This window comes from Apteryx rowi, unplaced genomic scaffold (genome assembly GCF_003343035.1).
Source record: "Apteryx rowi isolate R43461 unplaced genomic scaffold, aptRow1 scaffold_58, whole genome shotgun sequence".
Taxonomy (NCBI): Eukaryota; Metazoa; Chordata; class Aves; order Apterygiformes; family Apterygidae; genus Apteryx; species Apteryx rowi.
The window spans coordinates 3,200,408-3,221,322 of NW_020450849.1; positions in this window are offsets into that span (position 1 = coordinate 3,200,408).

The window sequence follows — 20,915 nt, forward strand, 5'->3', positions numbered from 1 at the left end:
AGAGACCTCAGGGAGATCTTATCAGTGTGTATAAATACCTGAAGGGAGGGCGTAAAGAAGATGGAGCCAGACTCTTTTCAGTGGTGCCCAGCGACAGGACACGAGGCAGTGGGCACAAACTGAAACACAGGAAGCTCCATCTGAATATGAGGAAAAACTTCTTTACTATGAGGGTGACAGAGCCCTGGAACAGGTTGCCCAGAGAGGTTGAGGAGTCTCCTTCTCTGGAGATATTCAAAACACGTCTGGACGCGATCCTGTGCAACGTGCTCTAGCTGACCCTGCTTGAGCAGAGGGGTTGGACTAGATGATCTCCAGAGGTCCCTTCCAACCTCAACCATTCTGTGATTCTGTGAACAGCCAGTTAAATATCCTGATAGCCTAGCCTATCTCTGGCTGGAAGAAAAAAAAAAAAAAAAGCTGTCTTTCTCATAACTTAGTAGTATGCATCCTCCAAGCCCTTGTTATCTCTCATGAACTTAGTTTCAGCTTCATGTCATCCAATAAAATCTCCAGCTTCTTTCTAGGCCCAGGTTCTTCTGACAGTCATCTTTTTATCCTGGTATTCTGTTGAGAAGAACAGACATGACCAAACTAGATGAAGTCAGACGTAGCCTCAATCAGTAGCTTCCCCACAATTTTTAATTCATTCCTTACAGTAAAACTTTGTTATTCCTAACTTTTTATTTTGTTCTTACAACCTTCTCAACTCTCTCAGTTCAGGTAGGATAACACCAGAAACAGGTAACCTAACAGACAAGAAATATCCGTGAAGTGAAAGCATGTTATCCCTTCATACCTGCCAATAACCAACAAAAAGGGAAAGAGTTTTAAAAGTTAAGATTAATTTAAAGATATTAATGGAGACTGAAATGTTAATGGAGATACTGAAGTATCTGTAGGAAGATTTCATTTAATTTGCTGAACAGACATAGGAAGTATAAGACAATGTTATTTATCCTTTTAGTTTTATGGCAGCCTCTATGACATTTAGGATTTTTGAAGGCATTTAGGTGATTCTTTTTCTATTCCTCGTGCAGTTTTCAGTCTAAATGAAACCCTTGCATTAACTGTGGTTTTGAGTAGAAAAGAGGGAAAAGGACAGATAGCTGTCATCCGGGTATGGCTTATATAATCCAGGACTAGGGGGCATTTCAGCACCATTTTTTCCCACAGACTGGATCAAAGACTTTTGGGCTGCCAAAACGCTTCCACTTTATCTCAACTACTAAAGTGTTCAAAAGGAAAAGCCGTGTTTAAGGTTACTAAGACACAATACTTCCAAGTAGCTGCCTGTCAGGTTGTCTGCACTGAGCTTTGAGCTCACTTACAAATGCAGTAGTGATAACAATTTCAAACATGGTTTAGTTGGTCAGATGACAATGTCAAAGTTTCCAAAACTCTTTTCAGGCATGATATTTGAGCTTCAATTATATGTAATAAAGACTTGGAAAATGTGTTTAAAACATTATATCCTATTTAAGCTAGAATTACATGTCAAGCAAGTTCAAATTTGTTATTTAAATATGGCTCAAAGTTCAAAGTAGACTGAAAGAGACAGGCTGTCCCATAGTAATACTGTGGAACATTTTCTTTGGTATTTATAAATGATGAGGATGAGACACAAGAGACCTCATCACATATTTTGAAATACATATTCATTTCATACAAGATAATTCTTTCATAGTATAATTTTCAGTCTTTGAAAGGCAAAGAATTTGATACAGTTCTGTTTTTCTATTCCTCTCAATCTCAGTACAGTTTGTGTAGTTCAGACGAACAAAAATATCAAAGCCTCTACTAAAGACCCCCAATGTCTTTGCTGGTTATTTTTATGTTCTACTCATTTCTAATTAGGACCCTAAAAGGTTTGAAGTGCCATGGACAAAAGTAAAGGGACGTTCTTTTTTTCCGACATAACTAGTCTAGCCAATAATTTGTTAGCTTTGAGAGTAGAATGAAGTACCACTGGATCTTTGTTATAAAAACATTGAAATATTTACCTGCTGTAAGTCTCCCACTGTTTTTCATTGCCCTATGAAGATTCAAAACAAGTCATAACTGTACTACTAGACATTCAGAGCTTCTCAGCAGCAGGAGATTAAAAAGAATTGCATTTTCCAGCAATAAATACATGTATGTCTTATTTAGAAATTAGCAAAGTATCTGAGAGCTTTGTTGTTATAATAATGTTCCAAGAAATAGTTTCAATATATTATCAGTCATATATTAGATATGTAATCTGGCATCTTACAATTTATTAGTCAAAGAAGTGAGGAATTTAGGGGGCGGGCTATATTAGTAAGTCTGTACGTTTAAAATATTCTAACARTGAATACTTTTTAGTGCCACGAATAGTTTTTTAGCTAGCCCTATCTTTTCTAATATAACTAAATTCCTTTAAGAAATTTTGTATTTTTCATAGCAGTTGTACATTTGCCTTTTTTTTTTTTTGGGGGGGGGTCACAAAATGCTGTTTAGGGCTCCAAAGCATCAATATCTATACAGAAGCTACAATATGTACACTAATGTGAAATTTTTATTTGGTAATTCATTATATAAGAGAATTCCAGATTAAAAGGTTAAAACCACTAGGCTATGTCCTTGTAACAACTTTTCCCTAAACTCAAAAAATCATGAGGAAAGGGAATAACATGTCATCATGTTATTATTCACAGCAAAATTTGCCTTCTGGAAGAGAGTCTTTATTTTTTTCCTGAAAAAAATATACCCAGTCATTTAGCATGTAACAGTTACATGTCTGTCTTCCCTGTGACAGTTGCCTGCAGGGTGAACAGCCTCAATAGACCTAGGATTGAGCAGGCATTACTCAAGGGAACAGAGAAAGAAAGAATGATCACAAAGAAGTTAATCAAAAAAATTATTAATGTGCTGTTCCTCTCAGTCTATAAATGTAAATGCTATTATTTAAAATTTAGAATTATAGTCAAACATAGCTTTAAATTTAAAGGGTTGTATTGCTTATCAACAAACATCACTGTGTAAGTCAATATTATCATCAAGGTCCCTGGAACAACTGTGCCACATCAGACCAAATGTATATAGTCATCCATCCTACACCAAGTACTCAGTAGAGATATAGTCAGTTATGAGGCAGTGTTAATTGACTGAAAAATCATTTGGCTGGCAGTGTGCCTTCAAAGCTACAAGAGCTAGGATAAGAGACATCTGTCCTTCACTTACTATACAAGTGGCCTATTCGATATCAGCTTCAGTTTATAGTCTGGTTCTTATTTTCAGAGGTCTTTACCCTAAACTATCTAGAGTATTTCTCTCAGCACTCCATCAGTACTACAACTCAGAAGTCTGATTCACCAAATTAAAAATGTGTCAGTAACAGGAATCCTTGAGCTAGAGACCACAGCTATTCTAATTCAGCAACATAAATAAGCAATATTTTAGAACCATCAAAACTGATGCTGAAACAATTCCTGGAGAAGTGATGGGTAGTAGATATGGCAAATCTAGACTATGGTAGCATTTTTTATAATGTTTTATGCAATCCTTCAGAAAATCATTTTAATTAGTAGTAGAAGGGGGGGCATACACATTTTCATCAGATATGGGTCTCCTGACTCTATGCAGTTGCCTAGCCTTTTAAATGCAAGAAACAATAAAATGTTGCCTGTTCTGACCATTCACTTGCCTAGTCTTTGCCTGGAGCAATGCTGGTATGCAGGGTCTGGAAACATTGCCAGTGATATTTTGGAAGCAACTCCCAGTTCCAGTCCCGTTCCCAGTTCAGAGGAAAATGGTAAAAAAGTCATGTTTTCTGCTTTCAAAAGGGATCTGCAAAAGGTATCTATGTTAGAGGCATTTAGTCACTTTTTACCCTATCCAGGTGTGACAACTTGAAGACTTACTGGTATAGTCAGTACAGTAGAAGGATTTTTACCCAGTAGCAAAGAAGTAGCTAAGTAACATGGATCCCTGTGATATGGCAATACAATAAAGTCACTATCATTTTTTCACTRTCTTTTAGGGTCAATTAAAAACAGTGATGTTCTGCTGTTTTTTTCCACTTCTTAACACAAAGCTTTTAAATTCTAGACATCAAAGCTGAAATCAGATAAAGTGACAGCACACAGCAATAATTAGCTGATTCTATCAGACAAATCAAAACTAAGATCTGGTTTAGACACAGAAATTGATACATTATAGGACATACTCATAAGGCTACCTACTCTTGCGTCAAGACCTGCAAAACCCAGTAAAAAATCTTGTTTGGTTATATTTGCTCTAATTTGAACTTTAAAATCTCAGCTGGTGGTACCATGAGCACAGTCACCACATAATAATTCCACGAGACATCCAAATAATTTATACTAAAAATGCCTTTTGTACCTTCTTTYAATAATTACTTGTAATTACAGTAGAAGAATTTAGGGGCATTATTTGTAGTGTTATGAATCTGAATATGATATTTATGTTAAAGGGAAACATTTCAACTGAAGCTCTTGGTAGATATAAACATTTATCCACTCAGAGAAGGCGAAATTTTTCCACAATGTTCTACCACAAGAAAACCTATAAAGAAGACATTTATTCTTTTTTTACAAGATGTCTAGAGAACAGAGGATGTCTTCAGACCTTCACTTTATGAAAAAAAAAAAAAGTATTGGTATCAAGACCACCTTCAAAAACAACAGCTTAAAATTGCAGATAAATGGATAACTATAAATTAAGAATTGCTGATACTAAGCTGGAATACCAGCAATCTGGAAATCAGATTTTTCAGACACTTACCTACAGCAACTGATAATTGAAAATTAAATCTTTTAAAAAATCACATATGAAAGAATTTCCTCATTTATTTATTGGATTTCACCCACTTTGAACAATTAAATGGCTTGTGTTTGAATTTGGAAACATACTGAATTTCCTGTTAGTAAAACCAAACCTTTTATTTATTTACCATTTTCATTAAACACCTGTACCTCTTCAGAATTTGACAGATGTAAAAAAAGGGATGGAAATCTCACCCGATATTGTTGAGACCACTTTGCAAAGTGCCAGTAACATCCAATGCCAAAACAAAACCAAAATTCTCATACGACATTAAACACAAAGTGTTTTTCCACTGACACCTCCTGCTGGACTCTTAAACAAATACCAGTTTAAAGAGCTGCTTAAAAGCTGTGTAGTGACCTGTTTGCCTGGTTACCAAGTTGACTGAAAATGTTTTAGACACATTACTATAAGCAATAATTTTTAGGCAGTCTTCAATGGAAACATATCAAAACTAATCAAAGCTTTCTTGCTCTTGTAGAAAACGCAGAGCTTTTTCAAATCCCAAATATAAATTTCCTTGACRCTTGACATCTTCAACAAAAAAAAAAGAAGAACGAAAGCAAAAGACCAAGAGGCCATCGCTATCCTAAGCTGCTTAGAGATAAGGAGGTATTAAAAAATAGAGTTCTGTGACCTGGGGTCATTAATTGATTGTTAGACCAAAAATGAATCTGTGAATAACTACTTTGATTCCCCATATCATCACAAAAGCATCCTTCCCACATAACGAGTATACTGATAGGAAAGTTTTCAGAGATGTTTTATCACTCTTTTTACCTCAAGCACTACAGGTTTTGGACTAACATGAGGTACAGTTCACTAATATACCATGTATCAATGCACTGACCTTTCACTGTGACTCCCAGCTACAGGAAGAACTCAGACTTACAATAAGAGTTTAAATTTGAGAGAGGTTATTTTCCAGATCTCTCTTGTTGCTGTTTGGAGGTCAATTGGTTGCAGTGGGGAGAGTAAAGGATATTTCTAATCATTCTTAGAGCAATGTATGCTGTTAGAGGGCAATGATATTAAGAAGGAATGTAGAGAAATAGATAAAATGTAATGAAAGTTGTACAGCATAAAGATTTTAAAGATTTTAACTAAACATCTACTACTTCTGGACTGTTGAAATGGTTTAACAAGCTGTGGGTTGACCTGTGAAACCTGATGTTCCAAGGGACTGAGATTGACAGTTGGGTTGGGAACGGTAACCCCATTAACCCAATGAGGTTTTCAATTCTAAAGCACACAGCAAAGAATCAGTCCTTCTCATTTTCCTGGGCGGAAGTAGCAAAAAAGAGAGCTCCCAAGTTTGAGCAGCCTTGACCATTAAGGCAACATATAAAATTGATGCATAATGATTAACATTACTGGAATCCATAACCAGGGTAAACATACAGTAGATACATGGGATGACACTCCTTACTGTGAACACTGATGTTGAACATGTTATAGAAAGGCAGTGCTACATAACAGGAAAAAAATAGCTACACATGCATTTTCACAGGGATTCTRCAGACTATTATGAATCATCTACACACTATGTATTGGAAAACCATTTGAACTTTTCACCTACTGTCATGAATAGTCACTTGATTTTAATTAAATTTACAATGATTGTGCACTGGTATCATCGTATTCATGATTTTAAAGAATATCCCAAACAATTTTTCAGGAGTAGTATTCTAAAAAGTGAACTACAAATGAATTTTCTTTTGTAGATGTAAATATTCACCCTTGCATTCAAATTCAGTCACTCCATCATGTATGGCAGCATGAAAACAGTGTGACCAAAATCAGCTATGACTGATTTGAAATACCAAGAGATGCTGCATACAGCAGACCAACTCATTATGGAATCAGTGTGATACTCAAGTATGTGCTAATTGGTAGACTATGTAGAGCCTCATCTCATATTTTCAAGAAAAGGGCTAAGGAGATGTTCTGGAAACCCCTTCTCCTGCACTGGTGAAACAAGAGACAAATAGGGGTATTTCTACTGAGGCCAACTGGATTATGCAATTTATAGCTGAGAATCTCCTTATGGAGCCTCTACATCTGCTTTCTTCTGGCAGGAGCAGAGAAACACAGCTATCATTGTTCTATCCCTTTGGGAAAAACATTCTTTTGCCTAAGGATACCTCTATTTTCTCCCTCCCCACTCCTCTTCCCTTCTTCCTATCCTCTCCACACAACAAGTAGCTAGTAATCATCTCTGGACACTTTTTTGTGTTGTGAGAAAGGACACAGAGCAAAGGACTTAATTTCTTCTTGAATAAATGGATGAAATGAATTCAAAATGAGATAGAAAGTGGAATGGCAAAAGTTGCTTTACAGAAAAAAGTGTTTCTTTACAAAGAAGAGTTTTTTGGTTTTTTTTCTAATTAAGTCACTGATAATAAGCAATCTAATTGCATTTGCAATATACAAATATAGAAAGCTTACTTAAAGTGCATTTAGCAAAACTTTAATATTAGAGATATTCACAGCTCCTCTGCACAACATGGTGGAGAATTTAGACTCTCAACTCATTACCTTCTCAAAGAAAGCCTGAGTAAAGAGGGACACATGGCAAGCCTGTTAAAAATTAGGCTCTTCTGTAAAAGGACACTACTTACCTGTCCCCTGACCACTGGGACATGTTAGGACTAGATAATCAATGTGGAGTTTTGAACCCTTAAGAACCTGCAGTGATATCCCCTGTGAGCTGGATCTTTATCTGAAGAGGCAGGAATTTTCCTCCTCTACATCACCTCTGATTCAGACAGTTTCCCTCACAAAGCTTTGTCACTGCAACAACTCCATTGGAGCATGAGTCCCTTTTGTAAATGGCCAACTAGTCACACATGGGGCAATATGTCTCRTCATTAAATAAAACAAAATAGATATGTTCTTGGAAAAATTCAAAAATTTGGAAATTTGGCTTCAAACGTCAGCAGTCCCTTACATCAGCTTACTTTGACATGAACATTTCTTTTTTTCACCATCAGGCAACAAACAGTAACAGATGAAACAAGGACAGCAATGGCAGAAGAATGTAACTAGCTTGCTGCCATGGACACAAAACAGTAATGAGTGGTGGATAAGGATATTCTGCTTCTTATACTATGGGGATGGAAGTGCAAGTACCAACAGGATAAATAGGCACCCAATAATATATTCCACAAATAATGTGCACAATTCCTCTGTGTTGGCTGCACCCCTCCTGTGTACAAGTATAAGTATATATATTCAAAAAGCTATATGTACACTGCCTCAGTAAATCAGAAAAGTCCTTTTAAAACCAGTTTTCCACAGTTTCTACCCTCTGCTCCTTTCTGAGCAAGAACAAGTAGAACAATTAAATTTGAATATCATTATTCTTCAGTTCTGACTACTAAAACCAAATTTATGAATCTTCTAAAATTCAGCCTGACATTACAAAGCAGTATGTGCTGAACAGTACAACTTGTCACTGGAAGTCATTACAAAGGTAAGCATACCGAATAGTTATATTCCACATTTCATATTCCATTACTTTCTGTTTGGTCAAACACATAAGAAAAATAGCTTTGCTTCTTTTTTTGACACTGTACCATGAAAAAGGACTCACAAAACACCAAAAAGGCCCAAACATTACTTTTAAGAATGCTTTATTTCTATTTGATAAAAATATTGCTTATACTTTTTTGAAGCAGAGTTCAATTTACACATGACTTCATTCCGCTTCTTGTCATCTTTGGAAGGTAATCACAGGGTCCAGATGCCAAGCTATGAAAGATCTTCTCCTTTCAGTTTCTTTCTGAATTAAATTAGATTTTGACTTGAGAAATGTGACCACATTATCTGTTTGAACATAAGGAAACTGCACAAATCCCTCATAAGACCTATGTAAAATTTCTTTTATGATTAAGAAGGGGCAATTTTCTCATGTCCATATTTCTTAGAGGGAAATCTATGCTGCCCTTTAAGGAGCTTGCATTACAGTGTATACTTTTCTGGTGCAAGCTGAATTTGGGAATCAGTAGTGAAATACATAATCAATTGGTTATGCAGCATAACAATTAGATCAARTTTTGTGAAGATGCCCAGTGCAATAAAGATGCTATAGGACAGGTAAGATTCCATAGTAAATACTGAAATTATAGCTAAGTCTATGCATTTTTAGTATGAAAAAGTGTAAGGTTTATCACATTTGGAAAAAAAAAAAACAAACTCAAAAAAGTAACCCAAAGAAGGAATCCAAGAACTTGAGTTTGAATCTCTGCTGTAATTCTATCTCTCTGTTCTCATGAATTATAATTCAAATACATTTTGCATATTACTTCGCTTATACATTTTATACAATTAGAAAGATATATGAAATATAATGTAGTATTGTAGCATATTTGCTTATTTATATTAAGTTCACAATTGTTACTACAATAGTTTTATCTTACAAGTGCTTGGATGACCAATTCTACTTTTTTCAGTAGAATATGTTATACTTATAAAGGAAATACTTTCTTCTCTACAACTGCATTTAGTTGGTCTAGTACAATGGGGACCATGAACTGGACCCAAAGGTATCAAAGCTATAAGCAAAAAGATAAATAATTTTAAAAATTTCTATTTTTAGAAATATAAATATTTGATAATTAAGATAATACTTTGGTAAGGGAAATTATAATCCTTAGAGGAGTGTTTAGCTATAGTAATTTCTCATTTTTTTGTTTTTGCTACAGACTCATTTGTTCTTGCCAGTTGTGCTAACTAATCTACCTAATATAATTCAAGAACGGCTTTCCAAGGGTTGTGTATTTAATTGTCTTAAAACATTATTTGCATTTCTAACTTCAGTTTGATTTCATTACATACTTGACATTTTGTACCTATAAGTTTGAATATTTTTTCTAACAGAAAATGATATTTATAAASTTAGATGTAGCAAAGCACTTTTAACCTGACTCACAACTTTATTGTTCAAGGTAGTCAGATCATCATGTAATTGTGAATTTAAAAATAACTGAGATATCAGTTGGAGAAAAAAATTTCCTAGTAACATGACGCCCATTCTSCAGTACAGCAATATAATAGCTGAAGGTTGAAAAAAAGAACAAGATTAAGCACTAGGCTTTGTTATCCATGATCCAAAAAAGGTGAAATAAGCTGTGAAAGCAGGCATTATAGACTTATGAGCCAACAGGAATACCACCAAGAATAGTTCATGGGGCACTGAGCAGCTGGCTGAAAAACACTGTTTTTTTAGAACCTTTGGACACATTTCTAGGCTAGGGRCTCAAAGCAACCTCACCACTGCCCCTACTCTGTGTTTCTTCAAAGTACAGTTCTTAAACATACTTAAACCAGCTGCTACTTAGGCTAGCAATGGCAGCAAYGAAAAATCCTAGAGTTATTGGTGCACACAATTTGCATTTACTTGTTGGCATTCAAAAATGCATTATTTGCCGGTTTCCTGATCTGGATGGGGGTTAGGAGAATCACATAACCATTTTCCCCTCCTCCCCAGTGCTTTGTACCTTGCAGGCAAAAATGTTGGCTCACACTGATCAGCTAGCCACTTATTCCTCCGCACCACGAGTCCCACAGAAGTCAGTAGCTAAACCTGCAACTTAAACAGTGCAAAACTGGTTGTTTTTCTCTAACAGTGTCCACCAATGCATAGAATCAAGGACTTCTGGAGAAGGTAAGAATTCAGACCCTCATCTTTACTAAATTAAACAAAAACACTTGTGGAATTACACAGAATCACAGAATGGTTGAGGTTGGAAGGGACCTCTGGAGATCATCTAGTCCAACCCCTCTGCTCAAGCAGGGTCAGCTAGAGCACGTTGCACAGGATCGCGTCCAGACGTGTTTTGAATATCTCCAGAGAAGGAGACTCCWCARCCTCTCTGGGCAACCTGTTCCAGTGCTCTGTCACCCTCACAGTGAAGAAGTTTTTCCTCATGTTCAGATGGAACTGCCTGTGTTTCAGTTTGTGCCCATTGCCTCTTGTCCTGAATTAATGTGAGAAAGCATAGAAAGGTAAATTCTCAGCATTAAATACCTGTAGTTAGTAATTTTTCTAGTTATTTAATTGTCCACAAAAAACAAAGCATCACCTTGGGAGACAGGATCAGGCAAAAAAAAAAAAAAGCAATTAGAAAAGTTAATAGTAGAGTACTTACAAGTTCTATAATGAAAATAAAAATAATATTTTGCCCCTAAGGTAAATAAAACAAAAAGCTAGGTGCCAGAATCTTTGAAGAACTCCATTCATGGAATGTGAATCCAAAAAAAAATGTTACAGGATTAATTGTACAAAAAGGATTTTTCAGGATTAGGCCTTCAGAGCATATGCACTTTGAATGTTTAATTGTACAACTAATGTTAAAAATATACTGTACAACTAATGTTAAAAATATACTGTACTATTATACTGAATTTTAAGCTTCTTTTTCTTTATTATTTATGATGGTGTATTCAAACTATAACATTTTAGAAAATTATTCAGCATGGCCTTCCTATTGGCTTAAGTGTGATACCAAGACCTGTGGCCACTGCTCTGAGCACAATGAATAGTTGCTCTGCCTGCTCTGCCTGTGCATGTACTATGTGGAGAAGTACCATCTCGAACTGATAGCAATTTCTGCATAAAATAGCATAGTGCTGTAACATTATTAGAAACACTGAGGAGGAAGTAGGTGTTTCTGATGTTTCAGACCACTGTATTGGCATGGCACCGCATTGCCCCGTATAATCAACACACAGTTTATGCCTGACTGATACCAAGAAGTGAAAACTACAGACTATGATGATGATCAGTTTATGGCTCTACAGCTTCTGTGTAACACAAAGGCCAAGATGAGGCAAGCAGACAACGTGGAAGTGGAGGTTGAGGTTGGCGGAATGAATGGCAAGGCCAGATTGAGGGCAGGCTGCTCTGCAACGCCACCTGGTTCCTCCTGACTTTCTTGCTTAAAAGGTRGGTTTGTGCTCTAGCAGGATTCTTTAAGAATTGTGCTATAAGAACTTCTGCATAGCAACTTTTCAACCCAAGGGGACAATACTTCAATCTAGTCACCCTGAGGAAAGCTCCATCTGCTGTGAGGGCTGCCACCAGGTCCCACTGGTCTTTTGTTAGTTATTTTCTGAAATGTTATAAATCATTCTTTTTCTAAGGGCTGATTTTCCCAACAATCAGTAATATTGCCAGCATATCCACAAGAGGGGATATCCAGCTCTCCAATCTAAAAGCAGATTAAAGAAAAAAATAATAATAATTAAAAAACCCCAACTCTTTGAACGTTTCCAATAATAACTGACTTAACTTTTAAAGGAAAATTAATTTCTTTGGTTAGCAGCTTGCAATCATTGTGCATTTCCATTAAATAAGAACATATAGTAAATAGAGAACAGAAACTACTAGGCTGGATTAGAATATTCAGAACAAAGTAAAATTCTAGGTTTGATTCTTATGTTTAGGTACCCAGTGGCAAGATTCTCCAAGAAACTTAAGTAAGTTTCATGGCAGAGCGAAGTTCTACTTTCATTTAACACCTCTGAAATCCAAGAAATTTAAGTTTCATTGAATAAGTATTATAGGATTCTAATTACTATAGGTTAGAAAACAAATTGAAACAACTAAAACTCATAAAAAATAGAGAAGAAATGAATCTTCTTATTGGGGTGAAATTTTCGTGAACAGTAATAGAGTTACTGGGAAGAAAAAGGTAACAAAAGAGTAGTTTCTGTTGCTGCGGCTGTTTTACCTATTACCACTCTGACTAAAAGGCTTAATCAGACCTATGAGCCTATATTACTACATGCCATTTCTAAAGGCTCACAGTTTAATTTCAAGGCATGATGCAACAGCTGATAGATCAAAGTGGATGTCAGAGAGAAAATAGAAGGGAAGGAGAAATAGTCTTGAGAATGTAGTACAGGCTAGCTATGTGTTTGGGTTACATTTATACGTGTTTACACTATATCGTAAACAAAAGTGATATCCCTAACTAGCATCAGCTGGCAACATTTTCCAGGGTGAATAGAACAAATGGAAGTGGAAATTAATTAAAATTATTTTTAACCAAGCTGATAAATATCAGCCATAAAATGTTRTCATTTTGTAGTCATTCTTTCTCCTCTTATTTTTTGTTTGTGGAGAGCCAAAAGAAAAAAAAACAAAAACAATAATTTTGTTCATTTTTCCTGGACATGAAATAAAGGAAAGATTTGCCATACATATCTCCTATWGTGCATATATTTTCCAGTTCTTTTAAACCACATTTGCAAATGTTGAACAGAGATGTTCAACCCAATCAAATACCTTTTCACTGTAAGGAGATAACCGGTACCAGTATAATTTGGGGTTTCCTACTGATGTTTACATGCTTACACCTTGGGGGTTAGGAGAGAGGAGGAATCAACTCTTTGGTTTATTGGCAAACCTTACTTTTAATTTTTATATGACCTAGAAAAAGTTATTTTAAAACTGACTCCTCTACCCCACTTCCTTTACCTTCATCAATAATTAAATAACAAGAAGCATAAGTAAAATTTTGATCCCTTGTTAAAGATAAAAGTATTCCCAGAAGAATTTCATTTTTTCCCCATTTTGATCTGTAAAGTAACTTGATATATCTGTTCATAGCACAACTATGATTTTTTTTTTTTTTTTGAAATGCAAGCAAAAATGTACTTGTAGAATACTTTATAAAATCAGCTTTAACACTTGCTGGCTCTACTTGTCTACTTTTTCTGTGGTTACATCATGTCACTCACATTTCGAACACCCTTACTATCTTTCTGCTAAATAGAACCTTTAAAGGTGAATGTGTTTAGGAACTTTCCTAATATGTGGAGTTAAATTAACAGTGATTTATACAACAGTTCAAATTAGCTGTAATTTCTTCCATCTGTATTTTTGTGTGTATTTTAAATACTTTGTAGATATGTTCTCTTCTGCTAACAAATATGCCAAATTTCTCCTTGTCTCTTTGGTACCATATTCCCCTTCTGGAAACTGCCATAGTCTGAAGTTTGCTGGCTGAGCTGTGCATGTGATTGCTTCCTAACACATTTCAATTAAAATAAGGTAGTTTAGCTCAGAGAGTTTAAATAGTCACTCTGTGCTTGCCCATCAAATTTGGATCAAAATGGATTAGGGAGAAATCACACAAACATTTCACCTGGCATAGCTGATGAAGCAGTAAACCTATTCAGCCAGCCCAGCTGCAGGTATGAGGATGTGTGACTACATTCTTGAGAGTCTTGAGAACTTTCTGCAACATAAATCACAGATTAAATGGCTCCCATTCTCTTAGAAAAACACTTAAAACCTCCCTAAAAGTACCAAACACCTATCATACAAAAAAAGACAAAGTGCCAGATTCTGATCTCATTTACATTCAAGCAAATCCAAAAGGTTAAGCAGATTTAAACTGGCACTTCACTGAATAACAACTAGTTGGTTTCTGCACTACAAAAGTCTGTACATGCATGGCTTTCTACATATTACAAATATATGAACAGCAGTCAAAATATTTCTTAGAAATTTCAAAATGGCTGAAAGGTTTTGCAGCAGCTTGAAAAGTCSCATTCCCTCTATGATATGAATAATCCTTGCTGCTTTGAGTAGTCCTAAGGAATGTAATAGGACTGTTTGGATGGATAATGGCTGCATAACAGAACTGATATATGTATGAGAGAGAATACAGCAACTTAAGACCATATGCCATTTTGCATGGTGTAATTTAATATTCCAGAATTTGTAATGCATGTCTTTAAATAAGTTAATAATGATAGAGTTTGAGTTAGTGCATATTGTGTTCAATTCTTGCAATAAAAAGCTTTAATATGAAAATAAAATACATTAGGAAACTACTATGCAGGTAAATACTCATTTTGACAAACTTCTGCCAGCACAACAGAAATAAGAAAATAATCAATGAACAAGATAAATTCACTGAAGGAAAAGGAATATAATCCCCAATTATGGGATTTCTAAACCTTCATTAAATCTTTAAATCTTAACTTGCATTAACTAAGTTGCTGTGATTATACTTGAAACTGATCTCTTAGGAAACTCCATGTGTCCAGCAATTTATTGAGTGCATTTTTCTCCAAGACCAATGGGATATCTTTTCAGGAGTAAATAATAATCCTTTTATTTTGTTTTATTTTAATGTTCCACAGATATAATTATAAATATTACCCATGACTAGACATCACCTCAGACTTTTTTTCAGAATCATTCCATAAATAAATAAAGTAGCATCTGACACCCCTTATGTACTAAAGACACTGTTTTGATTACCGTGATGAAACTTTCACCCAGTCAAATCAAATAGCAGGACTCCCATTGGAGGTTATCAGAGTCAGGATTCCAYTTTCAACCTATATGTATAAAAAAAAGGGGAGGAGGGTATCCTATCTGTGACAGGACAATAAGCATTTCAATACAGTGACACTGAAAGGACTAACAGGCATTCTGTCACTCAMACCATTATTGTGGCCTTTGAGCCAAAAGCTGGGAAGGGAAAAGGCCATGCTGTCACACCTGGAGGCTGTTTAAATATTGTTCCCCAGGTGCATCAGTACAGAGTTACTTAAAAGTGCTTTCTGTCCTTCCAAAATACAGTGTGACATCGCCTACATTTCTGAAAACAAGAAAATGAAGATTTTTTTTATAATACCTTTTTTAGACTTTGAAAATCAAGAAAGACAACAAATTGTGATAGACAACATTTTCACAATGCAGCCTTAAATCTGTTGTCTTTGTTACCTAACATATTAACCCTTGACATAATAGCAGTTTATCTGTATAGCTGACATAGCAATATTTTGAGAATTTAGGATACATGCTCGCACTTTCTCTTTATAACAGAAAAATTAAGTTCAAATCGGATATACCTGCATATCAGATCACATTGACAATTACCAGTTTATGGACAGTTGCAGTCTTTGATCCTCAACTGCAAAATTCTTCCTAAATAAAAAGTCATCACGACTGCCACAAAGAAAAAAAAAAGGAGAGATATTTACTTTCAGTATTTCTGTAGAAAATGTTCTATTTTCTATATATCTAATATATAAATATTCTAACTCAGGCAAGTTAAACAGTTGTGGATTTTTATCATCTTTCCTTTCCCCATACTCTGTTCTATACTCAGTGATACCCATTTAAGCACTCTAATGATTCAAGTAAGTGGGATGATGGAGATTCCGATTCCTCCTGATYAGATCTTGTCACTCCCAGACACTATATTCTCACCATTGTATATAAAATGGAGCTTTTCTTGGTGCTCTCCTCTTCCTTCTGAATTTAGGAAGTCGTGAGTCTCATTGTGAATGTACCCTTTGTTTCCCAAATGTCTTTTATTTTTAAATAGGATGCATAAAATCAAATTGAAATTTTGCCCAGTAGGTGTCATGTAGTCCCCCACCCCCATTTTTTACTCCTACCAAACTCCTAATAATATAATATGCAAATTAACTACTTCCAACCCAACACTCTAGTCCTAACTGCCAATGAAYTCAACTATTATCTCTCATCTGGCAGCTGACTGGCGAATCCAAAAGGAGAGAAATCATGTTTTCTTTTTTGCTTCCCAACTCCTAAATGAAACCTAGTAAATCACTATTAAATACCACGTGAAGAAACAACATGTAAAATTATCAGGTAGCAGGCTTATAGCAAGCCAAAATTAGTACATTTTTGCATTACCCATAATAGTGGAAAGTCTTATCACTGAGAGCTGCAGAACTCCAAAATATAAATAGATTCAGACAGATCTGCAAAGTCATGGAAGTGGGTTGATCAGTGAATAGTAAATGTAACAGTCCAGATAAAACCTATGGCTCTGTAAAATCCACCTCTAAATGGATGGTCACTGGAAGCCAGCAGGCTCTTCCAAGAGAAGAATTCTGCACCCATCTTGTTTCTTAGGTATTTTCCCTAAACATGTGCTACAGATCAATATTGAAGATGATACCTTTGTCTGGACCAGAATGGCAGTTCTTACTTCCTAAAGAGAAACAAATAGGTGGTATGATGCTTGCAGCCCCAACATATACTGCCAATATTACTTATTGTGAAACTCTAACAGATACAAAATATCATGCACACCCAGAACATCACTAGTAGTCTTCTGCATGCCTCACAAATATTAATGTAGATTAAAAGATTTATTAAAAGCTTGATAGCAAAAACTGAAAATTCAGTAATAGTTCTCATTAGTTCAAATGAGTTCCAAGAAGAGGTTTTCTGCTTGACTGTCTTTCACTTGGAAATCATCTTATTTTTTAAAAGTGACTGTTGCCAATATTCTGACTCTACCCTTGAGTTGGGATCCCACATGTGCTTTAGAGATTTTCATTTATAAAAGTGCATTCGTTTATGCTCAGTGACAAGGGACCATAATACTTTATAAAAAATACAAAAAAGTCCAATAACTGTTCTGAAAATTCTGAGACCCATACAAAAGTGCATTTTTTTTTCCTCCAATGGCCCAAGCTGCAACTTGACTCACCCAATCCTACCACTGAGAGGCAATCCCAAGCCACATCTGTTCTGAGTTTTGTTCCTTGCCTTCAAGAATCTCTCTTTAAAAAATGTAAGGATCCCTTGACGTAGTGATGGTTTTCACATGCTCTGTTTTAGATAATTCTAGTAATTAGAGAAACTCAACTTCTACTCAACAGTAAAACTTATAGACCAAATTCACACTCACCATAAATAGTTTCAGCTCCCATTAAAACCAAGTGATGCAGTATATACTGATGCCAGAGATATATAATTGCTTATTTATTAGCTGTATCATGCTTATTTATTAGCTGTATCATTAGCTTGCAGCGACTTGTGAAAGTGTTTGTTCAGATGCAAGAAACTCATCTTTTTCACTTTATCATTTCTCAAAACTCTAAGCATGAAATGAATTTCCCTATCTCTGATACTTACAGGCATTGGAAACCATAAACAGTAAAACACAATATATCCAAATACTGAAGCTTCAAATAGATGGTAATGCTTTTCCCTTGTGTTCTTCAGGGCAGCCTGTTGAGGCTTTGCCCTAAAACAGTAAAAGAACCTTGATTCTGACTGAGGCTGAGGAAATGAATGTAATACAAATAAGGTGATAACAGTTTTATAAAATAATATAATTCTTTACAGGCCTTAACATCTTTAACCTTGTCCTTCCCTTCAATACATTTCCTGTTGCACTATTTCAGAAAAAAGAAAATTCAATCGACCACTAACCACTACATCACAAGAATGAACAAAGAAAATACAAGAGGAGTTGTAAAGAAGCTCAGAACTATGGTAGTATTCTAATATGCAGGAGGAAAGAAATGTCTGTCAGTGAGGCATATCAGTTTACTTTTTACAGGTTATTGAACTGTTTCTTAAGTTTCTTTTCAAATCACTGATAGTTTTTCATTCAAAACCTTCCATAAACAAGAAAATGCATATAAAGCATCGCAACTATTTTTCCTGTACCATCCCTGTAAGTATGAGGTAAATTCTGGAGACTGCTGAAAGTATTATTTACATCTTTTAGGAAACCTACATACTTTAGAAAAATCTTCAGGTATAGAGAACTTGTTAGTTGTCACAAATTAATTTCTGCATTAATATATCTAGCTTCTTCTTCTTTTTTTTTTGGGGGGGGGTAATTAGTTGCGCCAAAAGCACTGATTTCCCAGCAGACAAAATTCCCAATTTCCAGTCTCAGGAATTTACACAACCATCTCAGAAAGGTAAGATATGGGAGGGTTGGGGAGGAAGTGGGATATGTGAAAAAACAACAACTGTATATACCTTTTTTCCCTCCTAAATGTAACAATTTTCATGTTTGGAAAGGAGAAGACAAAACCCACAAATCTATTGGGAGGTAAGAATTCCTTAGACAAGAAAAAAAGCCTTGCTTGGAACTTGCTTGATACTCTTCTAATGTGCTTAAGCCAAATCCACATTACAGTATTTTCTTGTGACAATTTGGCTCTTCTCTTCCCTTCATTCCTGGACTTGCTTTGAACAATCTCCATAGGAAGGAGCAGGGTGGAGGCTGAGAGCGGAAGGGGAAGGAAATCAAGGATAATGTCCCAATTCCAGATTCGTCAGTATTTTTTAAAATGCAGTTGGCAAAAAGCTGTTTGCAAAATTAGCTTGCAGAAGAAGCGAGAAGTGTGAATATTTTCTCCAGCTGATTTTATCTTCTGGGGCCTCTGTGGTGTCCATATAACGGGAACGGATGGTGTTGGAAGAAAATAGCTTTTATTGCTGCAAGCTGACTTGCAGCCAGAAATTCTTCAACCTCTGCACCTTGCAGTCAATCAGCCACTTGAATAGGCTGAACTTACAATCTTAGGAAAATTCTGCCTGAAGGTACAATAAAAAAAACACTGAAACAGTAGAAAGACTTTGGAATTGCTTCTCCTGCTGGAGGCAGAAGAAATTCAGAAACAAAAAGCTACAAAAAACACTAAATAACTAAAAAGATAACTAAAAAAAGCTTTTAAAATACAGTAGAAGTAGAAATTATCACCCCTCAGCAACCTAGGATCATTTGTATCTAGAGATTGGTTGGCAGCCCTTTCCAGTGCACTCATTGCCAGGGCATGCAAATAAAGACAATCTTGGTTGGAAATCCTAGTAATTTACCATGGCAGATATTAGCGAGCTTACCAGAAAGAGACTAACTCTATCAACAGCTAACTACAATTTCTTGTTGAATAGCCATACCATTAGCCTCCAACTTTTCCCAGATTTCCTTTGTAGTTGTCTGTCTGATCCCTGAACCGAATTTAGCATCTGGAGTCCTTGCATATGTCCATTATTCCCTCTGCCAGAAGTAACCCAGGAGGACTGGCGAGTCCGTTGCCTCAGCAACTTTGCTGTTGACTCCGACAGGACTAAGATTTCACCCTCAGTCTCTGTTCTTTTGACTGAACAGGGCTGCCCAACTGCCAAAAAGTTAAACGTGCTCAAGCTCTCTGCTGAAGTACAACCCCTAGCAGTAGAGTAGCCATGTGTTCAGTGTTCATGTAGTTACTCACTTCATGGTGCTTCCTTTCTCTTTTAGCTGCTTAAATTAACTTCACAACAATATAGTTTTATTTAAATAAAAGCTTTAAGGATCTCTCTCATGTTTTTGAATTTTAAATAAAATAATGGGATTTTTACTACTCCTATGTAGTTACAATGACCATAGCTGTCACATTTCAGTTACTATTTCAGGTGTCAATTAAGAAGTATTTTGCTGTATTTTATTAATAACTCATATTATAATACAGAAATATAATATGCAATGTAAGGAAACCAACTGCAAAGCTCATCACATGCTGCATGCAGAAATACATGGCATAAAAGGATGACACTAACAAGATTTTTGAAATGATGAAAGAAGATATATAAAATACTGATAAATTATATAACCATTCTCTCTGTAACACAGCTCTACAGTTGCATATAAGCATAATTACTTACAGAAATACCCTACAACCAAATCTCAGGTTAGCCAAGTTGTTTAATCATTAATTATTTTCCTTCAGCTGAAAAAAACAAACTAGCAGCAAGGTAATTACCTATTATGATGCATAAAATTTTTTGCTCAACGCAAATTGTGTTCTGCAAGACACCTTTCTCTTTTCAAGCACCAATACAGGATTTCTGAAAGGGCCATCATTATTGCTTGGCAAAATTAATAGTGTATTACACCTAGTAAAGAAAGATATTTGTAGTGAAACTCAACTACTAGATCTTCCTGTCTGCCTTATACTTTTCTATCATCTTCTATTTTAACTAATACATACAAAAGTAACAATTTTGTCCTATTTAGTTCCTGGTTGATGTATAATAATGTATTCTCTTACAAAGGATCTTTTTAAATTAACAAAATTCTGAGGAACGCAAGGATCTGTATCAAATCTTAGGTGAGGTTAATCATATATTTTGTTCAGGATTTTATTTAGATTTCTGTGTTCAACTTCACACTGAAAAACAACTGAACCAACTTGTAATGGAGTCATGTTTTTCCACATTCTCTTAAAATTATTTTTTAATTTTATAGATATTTTGTCTTGCTAATATCCTTGATAATATAACGATGATCCCTTGCTTTTAGTAAGAGCCTTCTCTT